The following is a 15,336-nucleotide window of genomic DNA, read 5'->3' as shown; positions in this document are numbered from 1 at the left end:
ATTTTTTAAAATAAATAAAATTAAAACCCTTTTTTTTCTTTTATTTTAAAACTTTGCGGAAAACTTATCCTTACAATCCACATGAAAACCTTGTTGTTATCTATTCATAAGCAATATATTATAACTCTTAAGCAACAACTCAAAATTCTGATTGCCGAACGATGCGATCGAAACCCACCTTTGCAATCAGAATCAACATATACTTACTTTAAGCTTCCTATCTTTTCTTTGATTCTTAAAACGTCAGCATGTGACCCATTCACATTATGTAATAAGAATCTCCAAATAGGAACTTAATAGAGTTAGACAGTGGACTTTACCCGAAGTAGAGTCAAACCTCTTGACTTGATCAACCTTATGACCTTTCAGGTGAATAGGGTAGCTTCGCAACCAATGCCCCTTCCTTTGGCAACAAAACACATGGACCCTTTGGTAATGGCACATGAGACTATCTCAGACTCAGCCTTTCTCTTTACCATTTGGTCAACCGAGTTGACTATGGCCAATCCCTTTCCATTGGGAAGAGAAATCCTTTTCTAGATATCGAATGCTACCATTGTCAATGTCCATTTAAGACTTAGGAAGTTGTTCTTTTAATCAAATTTGCTTTACTGGTGTTCCAAATCATTGCTGGTTCCACAACACCAAGCAAATAGATAACATCATTAAGGCTCATGTCATAGTCCGTCTCATAGTAGTCCCAAAGAGACTCACTATGTTACTAAGAAAGTGATTGAACATCCAACTTTCACGAGACTTTGACAACCAACTCTCCCGGCTTGTCAATATGTGACTTTATCTCCAAGATGTGAGCACACATAGACTATGCTTGCCAATAGGGATTGAGTGACTTTAAACTTTTCAAGAACTTGTGGGTGAGGGAGAATAATTGGAGGAGGTGGAGGAAGTGAAGCATGATGTTGAGGGACACCATCTTCAAGAGATTTGGGAAGATCATAGTTGTCTGAACCAGACATCTATAATGGGAGAAAATCAAGTTAGTTGATTCAAAATCCTTAATATAACACCCAATATGAAATATCAAGGCTAGGACCCAACACAATATTTTATAATTTGGAAGAGGGATGTCGTAATCCAAGCTATAAAATATTTGAAGGTAGGCGAATGACGATTCACCAATTTCCACCATAAAAAACGAAATAATTTATTAGGTTTTAATTGGATTTGAAATTCCTAGATCTTTTGAGATTCATTGAACTTTTCATTGGCATGTTTCAACCTCGAGTGTGCCCTCTCAAATTTTGTGACTGGGATGCCGAGGATCACAAAACAAGGTGTGAATAACCATACCAATTCACTTGGTACCCTTAATATTATCACCTAATCAATGTGCTGGTTAACCACACACGCTCCATTGATCTATGACAAACATTAAGTCACCCTTCGTGATCCTTACTAGTCCAAGTTAGTGTGCCGGTTAACCACACACGCTCCACCAACGACTTGGTAAGGTACAAAGTGTGAATTCCATGGGCTAGCACCAAATTCACATTTATCCTAAAGTAACTAAGATTGGGAATTAAATAAAACATTTAGTTACTTTATAATATTCATCATACTTTTAATTAGAATTTAAAGTCATTGTCCTACCCGTTCGGCTAACGACCCTCCACCAGTCAAGCAAGCGGTGGGTGAGAGTGGACACCCATTAAGTTGCCGTTTTATAGGCAACAACCTTATACCCACCTTATAGACCGGCTTCGTGAATGAGGCCTACTAACGGTAAAACGACTTGTTCTTATACATATATATATATATATATATATATATATAATAATTAACCATTAATGTTATAAATAGTATAAGGGTTGAATTTTAACTATGAAAACTCTAAGGGTTGGAATTAAAGTTTATTAAAGTGTGTGAAACTTTACAAATTCCAAAACTTGAGGGCAAGTTTTGTAACTATCCAAAAACTTTTCATTTCATAACTTATGAATTAAAGGTTCATAAAAATGAAGACTCTTCATTTTCATGTAACTTATGTGTTTAAATGTGTGTTAAAGAAAAGTGACCTTTGGATATCCATAACTTGAGGACAAATTATGGACTCCATTAAAACACATAAATGATCAAGAATTAATTCCAAACAATTCAGCAAATAATTTCTATCATCTTCTAAATTCATAAGAACATGAACATGATCATCAAAATTTCAAGAATTATATGAACACATAAAAATCATGGAATTTTGATATATGCTATTGTAAATGGATTAGAACAACCATTACACCAACTAAAACAAGTTTTAAAACACCAAAACAGTTTAGGGTAATGTTTCTAGTCCATTTCCAGCAGCAAAAGTCGAAATTCTGCATTCCGATCAGTCTACCTTTTTTTTTATTTTTTTATTTTTTATTTTTTATTTTTTTATTATTTTGCATCAAGTATCAAACAAGCAAACCTGGCTCTGATACCACTGTTGGGTTTTGAGCAATCTAACACTTCCTAAGTGTGCATGCAACCCTAATAAACCTTGGATCTATGTTTTCTTCTAAAATACATGCAAATAATAATTTCCAAGGTTTCTTCCTAACTAGCATAGCATAAGGATTATGAATCATAAAAGTACTAGTAGAAATACATACCTTTCGATGATGGTTGATTGTTTGGAGTTTGAGAGCCAAGCACCAATAGTGTGAATGCCTCAAATGGAATCAGAAATCACCACAAACACTTGGAAAACTTTGAGAGAGTAGTATACTTTCTTGTGGAATCGGCCACCACTCACAAAACCACACTCAAGCACACACACTAGTTCACTAGTTGCTATTTCATGCAACATAAGCATGCTTATATAGTGTACATGATTAGGGTGAAACTCTAATAACCCATGACCTTTCCTTTTCCAAGGATCCATGGGTTAAAAGCTCCATGGATCATCCATGGACTTCCATATAAGCCTAGCCCATTAACTAATGAGTATTAGCCCACACCATATAAAACAATAGCCCACAATTTAATTAGTCTTCCTTTTAATCTCTAAATTAATTCATAATTAATTTAAGACTAAAACTAATTAAATAACATGACTTCATATTCATATATTATAACTTATAATATATTAATAAATCGTAAGTATACAATTCTCATAAAATAATCCATAAATTGTTTGGGTGAAGTGCAACCCAAATGGACCATGCCGGGCCGGGTCAAGTATGTACCAAATAAGTTATGGACTTAGACACCTTATCCAACAATTTCTCCATGCATGGGACACATACAGCTAATGGGACCTCATTTTTATCACTCAGGGTTCCTTCAAAAGTCTAGAAGGACAACCTTTTTCGTCCAAATCACATCATGTACCACCTTATGGCTTTTGGGACAAGAAATGCTTCTATTAAAGTAAAATGTTGAGATCTATGCATATATACATAAAGTTTGGAACTTTATAACTTCTGGAGCTTCTTGAGCACAAGCTAACTTCATATCTACAAGCATGATCTTTTTCTCTAACTCTTTCATGCAATACCTTCCTCTTGAAGCACTAAAGAACACACCAAATAAGCTTAAACACACAAAGAAAGGCTAGGGTTTGAGGAGGATGAATGTAATATGTGGAGGCTAAGGTAAGGAAGGTTTTGATGCTCATAATGTTGCTTATATAGGCCCAAAACCCTAAATATTAGCGTTTCACCCTAACATTAGTACACCCAACGTGCTAAGGCGGACCTTAGTACGCATAGCGTACTCTTATGTAAGTGCAGCGTACTCCCTCTTGGCCCAAGTTGCAAACTTGGCCCTTAAACTTATCTTGGTTCTTCACTTCCAGCCCCAAGGACTATAAATGAAAAGGTAATGATAGAAGAGGGTTCGGGAATACCTGCCAAATCTCGGGATGTTACAGTTTGTAGACATTTTCTAAGCAATCTATTAAATTATCATAACTCCTAAGCAGTAGCTTCCAAAATTTGATCATCAAACCATGCGAACGAAATGCATCTCTCACGACCATATTCAACTCATTCTTCTTAAGCTACCTTCTTTCTCTTAGATCCTACAATAACATCAAAATGTGATCATCACATCATCTATTAAGACTCTATGAATGGTAAGTTATTAAAATAATGGAGTTAGATAATGGATGTACTTGAAGTATAGTCACACGACTTAACTTTACCATCTCTGAGATCTTTTAGGTTGTTTGGGTAGCTCCGCAACCAATTTCCCTTCAATATGTAATAGAAACATATGGACCTTTTAGGGTTAGCACATGGAACTATCTCAGAACTAACCTTTCTCTTTACCATACGATCAAATAGTTGGACCTTGGTTGATCCCTTTCCACTGGGAAGAGAAATCTTTTCTAGACCACCATCGTGACCACTATCAATGTCCATGGAACCTTCGGAATTAGACCATTCAAGAACTTTCACTTCACTTATGCTCTTAAGCATTTCTGCTTCACCAACAATCAACATTTTGATCAGAGCAATTAGGGTCATGTCGATATTCCTCATATTAAAGTCGTCAATCAACTGACCATATGACTTAAGAAGTGAAAGAAAAACCAAATCAATGGCTTTCTCCCTTGGGAAAACGATTCATATTCTGTCCAATTTGTCAATGTACGATTTCATTTCAAGAACATGCACACACACAAAATTTCCATCTCAATGTTTACATTCCAATAAGACTTGAGTAGTTTCGTATCTTTCAACTCAAGGAAAACGTGATGTGGGGATAGTCACTGGAGGAGGAGGAAGTATAGTTGGAGAATTATGATTTCCAGTTCCACTATTTCCCAAAGGTGAGAAAACAATTTCACCTTGATCTGAATGTGCAAGATCATCTTCAGAAGGAAGAGGAAAACCATTTCCAAAAGAATGAGGAAGACCATTATTGTCTTGACTTAACATCTATAAAGGGAGAAAAGAGAATTCAAGTTAGTTGATTTTAATCCTTAATTATTAACCAATAAATTTTAAGTTAATTCTAGGATCCATGTAAAATTTCGTTTATTAAATAAATAATTATAAATGAATAGTAGCCATAAATGAGGAATAAATTAGCAAGGCGTTGGTTTTGGGGGCTAAAAAATCATAATTGAGACTTTGGTGTTAAGATTATAATTTCCGAGCTAGTTTGTAAGGAATTTTGAAGGTTGAGGGTTGTTTGATAAGTTGTGGATTTAAATTGAAAAGGATTTCAGAAGTCAGGGGCTAAAGGATAAATTTCGGATTTAAGTTGAAAGAAGAAGGAGAAGGAGGGACTGAAAATGTCGTTATGGAAAAAGGTTTGAAATGTGACAGGAGTATATAACCTATCACCCATGCCCTTACAACCCTAACCCTAACCATTACAACAACCACCACCCTTATAGCCCCTAACTTTCGGCCGCCACCTCCTAACCTCACCGGAACCAACGAACACCATTATTCCCATTGTACGGTCGAGCTACAATACACTTCTCTGTTGACGACGCAATCCCCTCTCCACCTTCTTCGTATGTCTGCCATTCCGGTTGTTGTCGTCGCCGTCATGCGGCCGCTCCGTAACAATGGTAACCTCCGGTCGCTGCCTGTCGTCTTGTGGGTTGTCGTGCTAGGGGTATTTTCTTGGCAGAGTTCGTGGCTCGTGATGTGGATAAGCATGCATGTGGGTTTTCTATTGATTGGAAGTTATAAAGAACCACCATGGCAGCCAACCATGGTGGTTGCCGCCGATGGCGCCACTGTTGCCGCTAGTGCTGCTGTTTTTGTCGCCGTACGCCATCAGGTGTGTGGCTATGACCATTTTTCAGTCAAGGCATTATGTTGGTGTGTGTTGCATGATCGGGAACCAAGAGACCCATCACCACCACTATGAGGTGGTGGCTATCACCTCCGACAACCGTCTGCCACCACAAGGGTGGCTGAGTGTTTGTGTGTGTTATATTTTGTGTGTGTTTATTTTGGAACATTATGTTGTATAATTCTAGTTTTTGTTGGAATAATCAAGGAAATTGCTACCACCCCCACCGTGAGTTGGTGGCTTCCGCCTTCTACCGCCACCAACTGTCCTATTGCATGGCGGTGTGCATTTAAGTGTGAGTAGATTGCTATTTGTATGATGCTTGGACACGTTTTGGATCTAGAATCACAACCACCACCACCACGAAGTGGCGGCTGCCGTCATGAGTCGCCGTTTACCACCACTACCCGAGGTGGTAGTGGATGGTGCCAGATCTAATGAAATCGTAGTTGACCTAATGAAACCCTAATTGATCTAGAGACTTAGCTTTTGGGCCTAATTGGCATGTTTTGGGTTGGAAACCCTATTTAGGGTTTACAAAACCCTAATCTTGGAGATTTTACTTTGGACTTGCTAGGACCCGCATGTTGGACCATTGAATTGGAATTATGAATTAAGCCCGACTACATTGTATGATTGACCTAGTATATTGATGGACTTAATGGATTAAGTCCTTAATGGGTTAAGTGTTTCTATTTAACCGTAATCATCATTTCATGTGAAAACCCAAATTGCGTTGGGTTTTGAGTTGGCCCTTTTTGTTGGGCCTAGATGTCTGGACTCTTGATGGACCAACTATTAACAAGTATACAGACTAGAATATTTGGATTGGGCTTACGATAAGGCCAAGTAGAAAGGTTTGGGCCCAATTTGGAAAATTGAGCCATAAATGGGCCATAATTAGGCCTTGATGATGATGAGATATTGGACCATTGGAATGCCAAGTGGTTGGGCAAGAATAAATGGTTGGGCCTTAATGTAAGACCATATGGGGGTTTGGGCCCAATTTGGAAAATTGGGCAATATGTTGGGCTTAGGTTCATTGTTTGACTTTTGGGCCTTTGGATTGGGCCTTTGCTTTGATTCAAGATAAATTGGAGGTAAAGTAGTCTTTTACCCCAAGCATGTACTTATGGTAATGTGTTGGAACCCAATTATTTATTGGGTGTTATTTTGATGTTCATAGTTTAGGAATCTGTCATTCAGCGGCTAGAGTTTTGTCCGCGGGACTTTAGCAGTGTGAGGTGAGTTTCCTCCTAGTTTGAATGGGCCGAAGGAACCAAGGTCGGCCCGTATATGTTACGTGTATAGATCAGCAGCTGAGTGTGGGCGGGGCCCGTATCTCATCCTTAGCCGAGTGTGGGAAGGGCCCGTATCTCATAGCACTATTTGATATTGAACTGATTGATAGATTGATTATACTTGTTGTCTGTGTGATACATGTATGTATGTTTAGTAGTTGAGTGTAGGCAGGGCCCATATCTCAAAGCATTATTTGATATAGAATTTATTGATAGATTGATTATACTTGTTGTCTGTGTGACACCCATATATATGCTTAGTAGTTGAGTGTGGGAGAGGGCCTATATCTCATAGCATTATTTGATGTAGAACTGATTGATAGATTGAATATATTTGTTGTATGTGTGATACCTATATGTATGCTTACTAGTTGAGTGTGGGCGAGGCTCATATCTCATAGCTAGTCGAGTGTGGGCAGGGCCCGTATCTCCTAGCCAGCGAAGTATGGGTGGGGCCCGTATCTCCTAGCCAGCAAAGTATGGTCGAGGTCTGTATCTCCTAGCCATCGGAGTGTGGGTGTGGCCCGTATCTCCTAGTTAGCAGAGTGTGGGTGGGGCCCGTATCTCCTGGAGTGTGGGTGGGGCCCGTATCTCCCAGCAGCATGAATTTGTGTATGGTATATGGTATTTTAGGGAGACTCACTAAGCTTCATGCTTACAGTTTTCATTTATGGTTTCAGGTACATCCAGTAGAAAAGGGAAGAGCTAGGGACGATTGTAGTGTACACACCATATGTTCAGTCTGCGATTTTTATACTTTGATGTTTTTGACAGATGTTATGATATTTTGAGATTCACTACTTACATTTTATGAGATGATTCGGATTATTATCATTTTATTTATAATTTAAAACGAAATTTTTGGAATTTATAGTTGAGATGTTTCAAGTTGGTATCAGAGCCTTGGTTTAAGGGATTCGGGCACACTCTCGGGTGTTTCTCGACTCAAACTAAGGACTTGGTATAAAAATTTTCAAAATAAAATCATTTTCATAAAAAGAATTTTGAAAAGAGAAAAGAATTTTGAAAAGAGGAAAGAACTTTGAAAATAGAAAAGGGTGTGGTGCATGCATTCAGCCAAGCTCAAGTAAGTACTCCCAAATTACCCATACAAGTCTATGTTATGTTATGATTATGAGAACTACATGCTATGTTACAGCTACGGATCTAGGAATGATGCCTTGTATGCCTGTGATATGTTTATGAGAACTGCATGCTAGATTATGGCTAAGGATCTAGGAAGGATGCCTTATATGCATGTTATGCGTGTATGAGCTTTATAAAGTGCATGCTAGTATTGATTAATCAGTAATATGATGGTCTGATTAGAATATGCTTGATTATTTTTACTCAATGCTCAAATGTTGCTTGCTTTGTGCTTTTAGGAGTTCTAGTTATCTCTAACTAACTAGTAAACGAATATGTTAAGTTACATATTGTGAGGACAAAATAATTTCAGAAGGTTAGGTTTAGATCTATTTCCCATCTCTCGTTTGAGTCTAACCGTTGTAGGGTAGGACCTCTCATTCGAAGAATTATTTGGTCTTAGTGATATGTAATAGTATTCGCGAGCTAGTTAGGGGAGATAGCAAGGACTACTTATGCAGCTGATGGTAGAGAGTGGGTTGGTGATTTCCCTAGGGCAAGCCTACAATGAGATTCACGTGAGAATAGCAGTAGCAGTAGAAGGGACTTGGTGGAGTCAAGTCAGTTCTTGAGGAAATTACAAAGATGTGGAAGGTAGTATGGACCCGTACTACTGGAAGCAGAGGATCTGTACTCAAATCAAGGAAGGCTGAGATAAAATCAGGGAACTTGTAGTGTATGTGATCCCTCGATTTATGATGATTATTTTGATATTGTTATAGTATACTTGAGTATGGTGACGCTACGTGGTAGACCATATGGCAGATCTGGTGCCAACAAGGGATCAAGCTCGGACTCTGGAGCCAGGCAGGTCGATGATCAAATGAGGGAGTTCATTCCATCTGAGATTACGCACAGTATCACTTACTGGACTCCTGTGATCTTCGGTATCATCAAGGAGGGCATTGTAGAGATTCGTGATGAGAGGCTAAGTGCATTCTGCACTGAGATAGCATCCATGATAGGGACACGTACGTTGACGTTTAGGGAGTTCAGTGCTTGTGAAGCAACAAATTAGCATGGGGCTAGGGACCCCATTTGTAGCAGCATGTTATTGGCAGATGTTGCCAATATTTTTGTACTAGTGGTAGTCCCGAAGGGGACAAGGTCCGACTGTTGGGTTTTGGTATAATACAACATCCAATGGTGCACATACAACCCTAAATACCTTGGATCTATGATTTCACTAATTATACATGCAAATGGTTTCCAAGGCATTAAACCTATAACTAGCATGCATTTGACATAAACCATATAAGATACTAGATAGGGTAACATACCTTTCATGTGGTTTGACGTCTTGATGTATTTGGCCTTAAGAGCTTAGGCCCGATAGTGTGGAAGCTTCAAGTGGAATCACAACACACCATGGACAAATTCGGAACTTGAGAGAGAATTCCACACACCCAAAAACACCCATGAACTCCAACAACTTCATATGTAACCACAAGTGGCGTTTTTAGGTCATGATGCATGTATTTGTATGTGTGGTATTTCAAGAGTCATGGGTATAATCCAAATCCATACCCATAGGTTTTTATGATCCATGGTTCATGTGGACCAACTCTTTATGTATCCATACATAAACTTGGTCCAACATGGATCATAAGCCCAACACATATAAATATAACTAATTATCATAATTAGTCCCCATAGATTTAATTAGTCTCTTTTTATCACTAAATTAATTCCAAATTAATTATTGATCAATACTAATTAAAACATATGATTTCATATTAATATATTAATAAACCATAAATTAACTTCTCTCAAAAGTCCATCCTAACAAATTGTCCTGATAATATGCAACGCAAATGGACCATGCTACACTCGGGTCGAGTACATACCAATAATAGTTATGGGCTGAGACATCTAATCCAACAGTCTCCCACTTGGATAAATCTAAAACTTTTATTGTAAGTACGACTTCACAACCCGCCTAGCAATCGTAGCTCTTAAAGCCGCTGTCGAACTCTGAACAAATCAACGACGCGTCCATTAGATAAGGGATCATATATTCCTCCATTCTAGATATCATATGAACCGAGACATGGATTGTAATCATTCTCTCTGTCCATTTGTTGTTTCCCGATTTTTGATTTATGACGACTGACTGATTGAACAAATCAAATCAGTCTTGGCTTGGCTTGGCCAAGCACTCACAAGTGTCATCATTAAATCCTCGAGGGGCCCACATATATCGCTTTTATCCCTTTAACGATAAAAGGAATGGATAAACTTCGAATCATATGGCTTGTTCTACTACTTTTTGAATCATACACAAATGCACGTTTTATAACATCGAGTTACCAGTGCGTTTTCGTGCAATCAATGTATAACAAAATCATAGCAACAACTCATATCTCTAGGTTTGAAGAATATAAGATATTATCGTCTCATGATTCACTCGTGATAAAATCCATGAAGTGATTCAAATGAGTGTGGGTTGAATCCAATACTCAAAACTTATGACCACTCATGAGTGTTGCAGCAACTCTTGCTATGTCCACTACCTTGGACATCTACAAACCAGCTTCATGACAGTCTTGATTCATATCTACTTCCAACATATGACAGACTGTGGATGGTTTGAACAACTTAGTCATTTAGGAAGAACGACCTAGTTATTCTGGAAGTCAAAAAATGCAAAGTGAAACACAAGAATAATACTAATCCTATATGGCCCTAAACTCTTACATGTAAATAAAAACCCTTTTATCTAAGCACCATATTGATTACTCATTATTCATTGTTTCAATTTTATCAACTTTATACTTGAATTAAAATAATAGTCATGTCGTGCACCAAGCATGCACACTATGTTTACCTATGGTCCTTTCTTTTGTGAAATAGATCAATTGAACACGACTCCAATGATGCTCATTTCACAATCCAAATCTTTTTTTTGTAAATGTAAGAATACCAAACTCTTGCCATTTAATGTAATCTGTTAGATTCTAAACTTATATGTAATGATCCTCTGTAATGATTATGCACAAAGTCACAAAGACTTGTCACCAGACATTACAGAGTATTCCAATGGAGATCAACTTCATGGAAACGAAGTCTCATATTCAAAGTACATTGCTTTGAACACCTACTTGCATTAAGTTTTCTAATCTTACACAGATTGAATAACTTCCACCTATGAGAATATTTCCATATTCCCATTTTGACTATCACTTCTGAACAAGAGTTGTCTGTTTTCAGAATATGTCAATATGGTCCTTCCAAAATTAACACTATACTTCCAACTAGCCCTGAGCAACCAATCTTTGGTAAACCTTAGATTTTCCTCGATAATTGTTTAATTATTTAGTCATATCCAATTCTAGACCTTTTCCCTTCTTAATGCCTCATGCATTTGGGAAATTTAGAAAGGATAAATATTATAGCACATGTAATCAATCCTATACCTGAAGCATATGGGACACGATTCATGCTATAAAATTTTTATTTGTCATGTTCTCAAAATTTGACTATGAGGAGGGATGCCGTAATCATAATCGAATTTTGAGAATGCAATATATAGAATTTTCTTATGTTGAACCATTCCAACATGAAATTCATATATATATATATATATATATATATATATATATATATATATATATATATATATATCCTTGACTAAAGGTGATTAAAATCTCAATCTAAGCTTTTAGAATTGAAAAGTATATCCACTCCCTTAATTATAGAAAAACAACTTTTCCAACCCCTGCAATTTCAAGAATTGAAACTTTGTTTTCTATAATTAACATTGCTAACTTGCAATACTTATCATAATTATCATGCTCCCACTAACATGATGATTATTAGCATAACACTTATGCTCCCACTAGCTTTGACATGTATCAGAAAACAGCTGGACTTCTAGAAGTCAATACTTTATTGACTTTCTTACTAAAGTTCAGATTTCTGATACGAGATTGCTTTGACAAAACTTTATCAAAATCATACACCTTTTCTTAGATAGCTCACATGCGTGTCTAAACAATTTCAGAACTATGAAAAGGGATGTCGTAATCATATTCTCAATTGTTTAAACCTTTTCCATTTCTCATAAGTCCATGTTAGTGTGCCGGTTAACCACACACGCTCCACTAACGGCTTTGAGAATGCAAAGATCACAATTCCTATCTACTTAAAATCTACTTAGTGAAAGCGTTTCCTCACCATCATTTTCATGAATCTGAGAGAAACCTTATGACACTTAGATTTTTTATGGTGTATGTGTTCATATACATGTGAATTTGTCATGACCATAATCACAAGACAAGGTTAGTGACAAATACAAACTCATAGTGACTGAACTTGTTCAATCTCATTTTCTTGCCACCCGGTAGCACAAGGGCCTACCATTTCTTCCAGGTTGTTATGCACACATTTGAGAACTTTTAGAACTCATAATCATAGTCAACTTAAACTGGAATGGGCATAGAAACCGAAATATGTCAACACAATGGGTTACAAACCTCAAGTTGTGTACTAGCGATTAACAATACTCTTGATTAGTTCTTAAACTTTTCCAAGATTTTTAAGACTCCCACTGTCCTCTTGACATATAAGATCCTTTTGTCAAGAACCGTTACCTGACAAAACAAATATTCAAGAGTTAGTGCGGATTCTTATCATGTTAAACACTTCTCACAATTGGCCTTAGTTGGTCTTTGTCTTATCTAAAACATCACAACTTACCAATTTCAAATATACTAGAGTAAGAAAACATTTTACTCTACATTTTACAAGTGTTTTAAACCTTTCTTAAGATTATGTCACTCAAGTTACAATCTTAGAGTATGACTCTAAGATTTGATTTTGGAACGAAGTATGATTTATCTTTTGATTTAACCATTTCAACAATTCATGATTCTTCTCCTTAGTCAAACAAATGCACTAAGGTGCCCTTAGAGAATCAATTATGATATGGTTCCATAATCAGTAAGATAGTCATAAAACAAGATACTCAAGTACTCTCCCATCTTTTCAGAATGGAGAAACTTTTATCTTTCTGCCTAATTTGATTCTTCTTATTCGTTCTTCCAATCATTAAAAATTTTCCAATGTTTAGAATTATACTTAAAGTTTTAAGCATAACTAAATTTACTAAACTTTAGTAAATCATAACGAATAATCTTATTGTAACAACCCGAAATTTCATGTCACTTCTTGTACCACAACTTGTAATCCGATCCGATCAACCAGACGTCATTTTCAATTTCGTTTCTAATTTCGCCATTTTATTAAGTCATTAGTTTTTATTGACCTAAAATGAATTAATGGATGTCTTAATACATTTAGAAATCATTTTAACACCCCACGTTAGTAATCGGAATAATTATAGAATCGGCCACATCGAGTCACGACAATTTGTTCGGGTACGACCAAAAGCCCCACTTAATGTCGGTATCGGGTAGAATTCTGTCGTGTCCAATTCCCGAACACTATATAAAGTGTTTTAAGACTTCATTTGAAGCCTTTGGCCAATTTCTCACTAAACTCTCACAACCTCTCTCCTCAAGCTAGAATTAAGGTCCAAATCTCAAGTTTAAGGCTTCAAATCTTTAAGGTAACCTCCCTAGCATGTTATTCAACATCTTTAGCCTTCAAATTGATGAATTAATTGAGTTTTGGGACCAAGAACATGAGTTTACGGCCAAGGAGCAAGCTTGGGCCGTAAACTCCATTAAATGGGGTTTTTAAGCCCTAAAACCCCTCCTAAGCAATGTTGGACATTAGATATGGCTTAATGACTTAATGGAAAGGACTTATAACATTTGAGACATTAATTTTGAGCCATTTGAAGGAGTTTACGGCCAAGGCATAAGCTTGGGCCGTAAACTCATATTCATGGGGTTTTTGAGCCAAATAACCCTTCCAAATCATAGTTGGGACTTAGATATGACCTTAAGGCTTGCTAAACTAGACTTGGAACACCTTGAACATGATTTTTGGGGGACAAAAGTGAGTTTACGGCCAAGTCATATTCTTTGGCCGTAAACTCCACTTAAAAGGGGATTTAATGCCTTAAAACATGTCCAAATGCCTTAAAACTCAACCAATGGCCTTGTGGTAAAATCTAGATGCATCTAAAAATAGTTGAAGGGTTTGAAACATATCAAAAGTGACATTTATAGGAGTTTACGGCCTAGGAACATACCCTTGGCCGTAAACTCATGAAACCATGTTAATGATGCATCAAATACACTCAAATGGCTTGTATAAATTTCTAGAATCACATGTGATTGTTTTAAGCATCAAAAACTATCTTTTTCATGGGTAAAGGAGAGTTTACGGCCTTAGAACATACCTATAGGCCGTAAACTCCAATAAGTGTGTTAAATAATGTTCTAAATTCATATCAAGGCTTGGAAAATTAGTAAGAATCACATGTGATTGTCCTATGAAGCTCAAATCAATTTTCCTTGGCCATAGGTGAGTTTACGGCCGTAAACTCTTATGGGGTGGCCGTAAACTCCCTTTTGAATGTTGTAAATTCATTCCAAGTGTTCCAAGGCATTTTAGATAATCCATTCTAGCAATCTTCATGTCAATTTAAGCCCTTAGACCATCAAAATCACACCAACATGAGTTTACGGCCATAAACTCATGTGTGGGTGTGTTTTGTGGTTATAAACTCATTTAAATGTTTAATTATGGAGAGTAAACTCAAGTCCCAAGTCCCTAGTGCCATTACACGTCCGAAGATGTCACCCGGGTCACTCCAAACGCTCGTTTTGAGGTGTTTAACCTCATTGGAGTGTAATGTTCCATATGATTAGTGAATGTATCCCTAATTGTATATATATGGACATTATTTCATTTTACATAGGGACATCACGAGTAAACAATCCTCAAATCAACGTCTAGTATCCAAAACCGACACATTCCCGAGTCCGGTGAGTTCATACCCCTACCGTTTTCGTTGTTTTTCACTGTTTTCAGGGGGGAACACAAGCAAAGTACAAGGGTTTTCTTGTACTCAAAACTTATTTTCATGAGTGTACTTCACATTTTATATGCTTTTAATATTGATTACACAACTAATAACGAGTTGAATACACAGATTACTTAAACATTTATTTGTGAAATGAGTTTATAAACTGTTATGTTTTATATATTTCACAAATGG

This window comes from Lactuca sativa, chromosome 1 (assembly GCF_002870075.4).
Source record: "Lactuca sativa cultivar Salinas chromosome 1, Lsat_Salinas_v11, whole genome shotgun sequence".
NCBI classification, from domain to species: Eukaryota; Viridiplantae; Streptophyta; class Magnoliopsida; order Asterales; family Asteraceae; genus Lactuca; species Lactuca sativa.
The sequence above is the reverse complement of the archived record's forward strand: the minus strand, read 5'-3'. Positions refer to the sequence as shown.